This window comes from Solanum pennellii, chromosome 5 (assembly GCF_001406875.1).
Source record: "Solanum pennellii chromosome 5, SPENNV200".
NCBI classification, from domain to species: domain Eukaryota; kingdom Viridiplantae; phylum Streptophyta; class Magnoliopsida; order Solanales; family Solanaceae; genus Solanum; species Solanum pennellii.
The window spans coordinates 50,045,692-50,051,466 of record NC_028641.1 but is presented as its reverse complement, the minus strand read 5'-3'; positions in this window follow the sequence as shown (position 1 = coordinate 50,051,466).

Sequence of the window (5,775 nt, the reverse complement as noted above, 5' to 3'; positions counted from 1 at the left end):
CTTTAGTAGGTATGGTCATTACAAGTTTTTGTCATGTCATTTGGTCTCACTAACGCACTAGCCGCGTTTATGGACCTTATGAATAGAGTCTTCCGATATTACCTTGATTCTTTTGTCATAGTATTCATAGATGACATCCTCATATACTCTTAAGACCAGAGAAGAGAATGAACAACATTTAAAAATGACATTGCAAGTACTCAGGGAACATCAGTTGTATGGAAAATTCAGCAAATGTCAGTTGTGACTGAAATCAGTGACCAACAAAACTAAACATGATCAATACGCTTCACTTCGTTTTGGTTTAAATGATATTCTGTCATTTCAGGAGTAGATTTTTTGAGTTTCAGTGCTCATATATGGTATGAAAACAAAAATTGTGATTGTTGGATGAATAGAATAAATATTTGTTCATTTCAAAGTATTTAAAAGCTAAAAATAGACTAAATGATTAAAAATTTTAATATTGTTGTCTCTAGCTACAAATCAGAGTAAATGCCTGTGAAACCAAACCTGTTGGTATATATCCTCTAACTTGGATCCACCAGCAGCATAATGTTTTCATCTACGATCCATATGCACTTTCATTTCATTGCTGATTATAATACTGATCTATTCTCGTTGCTCTAATTTTTTAATTACTTGTCTAAACTAGCTTTTTTATCAAGTTCTGCTTGTTCTTTTTCTAGGTTTCACTACTCTATTCTTGCACGACTCTCTTTGCTGACTGGACATAATAATGAGTATCATGTGGATCATCGAACATCAATCGCCATGATACATATTTGTTAATGCTTTGTCAAGATTGTTCTAGATGATGTTTTCACACAACAAATTTCTGCCCTGTTTTTTTGTTTATAGTAATTGTTTTTGCCAAACTTTTATTTCATTCCTGCTCATCTCCAAAGCTAATAATTCCTTTGTTTCTATTGTGTGATAAATGTTATGTATTTATGTTCTAAATCTTCAAAATAGATAGTGTACTCTCGGTTAATGCATTACAAATTTTTCTAGTAGATTTTTTCTTATTTGCTTGCAGCTTTTGTCGATCTTTTTGGATTAAACTCGATGAAGATAAAAACTTTAAATTTTTTGTCTAGCTTTAGTTCCTTCTCCAATGCACAATACAACTTTTGAAGAAGGTGAATGAGCTCACTATTAGTTTTCTATAATTCTTATGCAAAACTTGATGTCATAGTCTAACTCGGATATTCATTAGCTATTTTTTTGTCAAGTATGGAAACTAATATCATGGATGTAAACTAGTTTATTCTAATTTATCGCTTCGTTTACATACATCTTCTTCTTTTTGTATCTTCTCTCTCTCTCTCTCTCTCTATATATATATATATATATATATATATATATATATATATCATCTTTTTAGAGCGAAATATTTTTAGTAGAACTTTGATATTTATTGTAATGTATATGAGTGGTCAATCCAGGACAAGAATTATTGCTCATCCCTAAAGTTGTTCAAGGACGGGGTAAGTCATAGTCGCTAAAGTATTTCTAGGAAGAGATTGGTGATAGTCGCTAAAGTATTTCTGACCAGATAGTACTCATCTATAAAGATATTCTAAGGCCATGTCTTTAGTGATCCCTAAAGATTACTAGGACCAGATCTATATTGTCTCTAAAGATTATTAAGACTGGTTTTTGGTGGTCACTAAGTGTTTTACTGACCTGGAAAAAGTATTTCCCAAAATATATTTGGTCAAATTTATACCGGAAATACCATCTTAGAAGGTATTTCGCGACGAGATAGGATCCCCGTCCCAAACTCCTTAAACGACTGATTTATTTTCCATCACTATTAAGCGATAGCGAAGGAAGCTTTTAGGACGGGTGGCGACCAAAATTTTTGGTTGCAAATACTCATTTGGGTCAAGATTTCGACTTTCAAGACCATGTTTCCCTTCTTTAGAGATTTCTTTTCCTGTAGTAAACAAAACCCAAAAATTGGGATTTTAGCTACACATCCTAAAAGTAGATAATTGATTACAAAATACATTAGCAGTGAGTTGAGTAAAGGTACTCAAGTCTTTACAATGGTCCATATTGTTTAACTTCAAAACTTACATAGAAATCCTTAAAGTCTTCACTTGAAAGTCAAAAACTAAGAGAAAAGCTCAATACTCAAAATCTTGGGGATCAAAATTATCGAAGAATTGGAATATCTCTAAAAATTTCTTTTAAATTACAATTTATAATTGCCCATTTTTGTCCTAGAAGTCAATTTTGGGGAATAAGTCACTCCTCGGTGGGTGGTTCGGCGATCCTCTCTTTTCTCCCTTTCATCGCGATCCAACTTTTTGTCGCGGACTGGATCGACAATTTTCCGACTGGCCATTTCTATTGGCAACTTCGTTTTTCCCCAGGGATGGCATGCTTGAACTTTTGGCGAGTAAGAGAGAGACTCAGAGGTTCGCCTAGTGTTCTTAGCGTTCAACAGGCTCACTTTTCTTCACTTCTTTAGCTTGTTTGTTCCTTTTTTCCCGTATTTGTCCTTTCCTTACTCCTTAGCATTAAATGCTGCAAATCAACAATTCAATATAAGTTTAGAGCATAAATAAGACATTTGAGAACACTAAAACTATCAAAACAATGTCCTAATTGAGTCAAAATATCAGACTCATCAGTGACTAGATTTCTTTGAGGATATTTAGGGCTTTGGTGAGTCCTTAGGTTTTGAGGATCGGAAATTTACTATCTTCAATCTTTCCTTACTTTCAGTTTTAAAACATAATGTATGGGCTAGGGACAAATTTATTTTTATGTGATCAATCACTTTGAGAGAATGTTTAGATCTACTTATGCTTTATAAAATTTTGATATCTTGAAACTATCTTAAATCTCCTTATTCTACTATCTTGTATTATCAAAGCTAAGTGGCTTGTATGGGGCCTCTTGGGGTCTTGTAGGCCACGTTACACCTAGGGTATATATACCTTAGGTCGTGACAGCCAAGTTAGGGTTTCTCTCTTTGAAGAGCTTGTAGGGTGTTTTGCTTAATTCTGAATTGATTCTACACATGTTGAAGAGATAACATGAAGTATTTACAACCTTAGCCTAGTAGGATTTCGGGAGATTACTTGAAAGAAGCATGTTTCGTGCAATATCTTCCAATGTTCTCTTGTTGCATTTAACTACACAATTTCGCTGTAGTGTTCTTGGTGCGTAGAATTTGTGATCAACGCCATTTGTGGCACAGAATTCTAGGAATTTCAAATTTTCAAATATTAATCCGTGATTGAAATGAATGCTTATTATTTCACAATTGAATTTCATATGAACCAGTTTCGAAATGATTTCTAATGTGTCATGTGTCTCATCTTTCTAATTCCATTTATTTATCTATTTTTCCCATTTTGAAAGGCTTCATTTCAACCTTTGAAGTTTCTCAATGAGAGGAAGTTACTTTTATCACTAGTCATGTTTCTAAAACACGCACTATCTAAGTACCATTGCTTCAGCCCCTAATCCATGTAATTAACATTCACAAATTAGTTTTGGGTACGTAGATCCACTTGGGTCCTTAATTGTTAGAAAAAAAATGTATGACATTCTTCTTGGCCCATCGAGGTTTTGTTTTAGGAACCAGTTTCCTGATTTCTTCCTTATATAATCTTTTCAGAAAACATAGATTGTTGTTATGAGCTATTAAATTTTTATGGAGAATATGACTTTTATGTCCAGTCAATCAACAATGAGCACATAAACAATATAATTTAGGATTATCGATTTCATAAGAATTCTTGCCAAAACCTATTCCATGTAAAGTAGGAGATTGACTCTTTTGAATGTTATCAAGTAGAATTGAAGACCTGATCCATTACATACTATGATCTTCTTCCATCTTAGTCATAAATTTTTGTTTTAAGGATCTTCATTCCTTTTAGTCATGGAATCTAACTTTTTGCTTTGTTCCTTTAGCTTATAAAGAAGGCAATGATTTTGTTTCTCAAGGTTCTCATTTTCTTCCCTTAGGGATGCATACTTGTCCATTATTAGTTCCTTTTTAGAGCTTGTTGATTGATATGCATTAATGAGAGCGTTCAGTAGGGATGAAGTCTTACCTTATAGTGCATGTGTTCCTCTTCATCTTCTTCAGAATATTATCCAGCCATTAGTGTTTGAATTTTTTATTATGATTGGCATATACTTCATTCTTCTTCTGGTTCAATTATAGAAATCAGTGCAAGAAAGTCATATTTATGCATTTTCTCAATTGCAAGTAATGACTGAAATTCAAATTCAACATCCTTAAACTCTTCTTCTAACAGGTTTCCTATCGCAGCAAATGATTTGTTCATTAACAGATCAACTTCTTGATTTGTCATCCATCCGTCTATGGGAATGTATTAATAAGTATTGAACTCCTTGTTTTATCTGAACTATTTAGTGGACAAAACTTGATAAAGTGATCTGGACTTCCACACTTATGAAATACTTGTTCGCTTCCATTTTCAGTTTTTTCTTTAGGACTTCTCCTTTGAAATATTTCCCTTTTTTTTTAGCATTTTTGAGAACCTTTTAGTCAGTAGTGTAATATTCTCATCCTCAAAGTATTCTGGTGTTGTAGCCTTCAAAACCAGGTTCTGCTTTATGTTTCATCCGATTTCATTTTTTTGATTTTTCTTAAGCTTATATGCAATGAGATTTTCGATGAGTTGATCCATCACTAGAACATCTGAGTCACATCCTTCAGTGATAGCCTCTACTTTTCTTTCCCATGACTTTGGAAGGTCACTTAACAGATTTCTAATTGCCTTTCCATTAGGAATTATTTCTCCTAAAGTGTACATTTCATTGATGGTTGTGGTGAACCTCGTATGCATGTCTTGTATTGTTTCACCTTCCACCATTCTAAATAACTCATATTGTCTCTTTAGATTATCAATTTTGGACTTATTTACCTAGGTTGTTCCTGGATGGGCAGTTTGCAGAGTTTCCCATATTCCTTTGGCATCATGCCACGAGATTCAATTGTACTTATCTGGACCTACACCACATATCGAGATCTTCTTGGCTTTGGCATTTTTGTGTATTGCTAGCTTATCCGCTACATCCCATTCCTTTTTTTTCTTTTGGTACCTTGGTTATTTCATCAAGTCCAGTCTTCATGGGAATGGTTGGTCTGTCCAGGATGAATCCTCATAAGTTTTGGTTTTCTCCTAAAAGATTGTCCATAATGTGATTCTTCCACCATCTATAATACTTTCCGTTGAACTGTGGTGATCATGTTTTGGAAGATCCTTAGTGAGGGATAGGCGGTGTAGCCGTTGATCCTGTAATGACCCTCATATAAACCCTAGAAGTGGGGGCATTCTTGAGTCATCACACAGCGTATTTGACCTCTCGGAAGTCTTGTACAAGACCTTAGACATCATTCATTGCATATATACATTTCATATATACGAAAGTAGTGCGGAATTAAAAGTTTTATTTCAAAAAATAATGTGGAAACATTTGATAAACTTCTAACATATGTCTCGAAAACCATCTATGACATCAAGAGTACAATAGTGTTGGGTCTCATCCCATAAAAGTCTAAACATGAAAAAACATAAAAGACAACGTAGTAGTGGTGTCCTTGGATGCTATGAGAACTCACCAATCTTCACTTCTTGATAAGCCTTGGAAACTATACCCTTGAAAACAACTCAATCTCCTCAAGACCCTACATGGACAACATGTAGGCAGTATGCGTTTGTACGATAGGTACTAAGTATGGAAACTATCATACCAAACATAAGATATCTCAAAGGG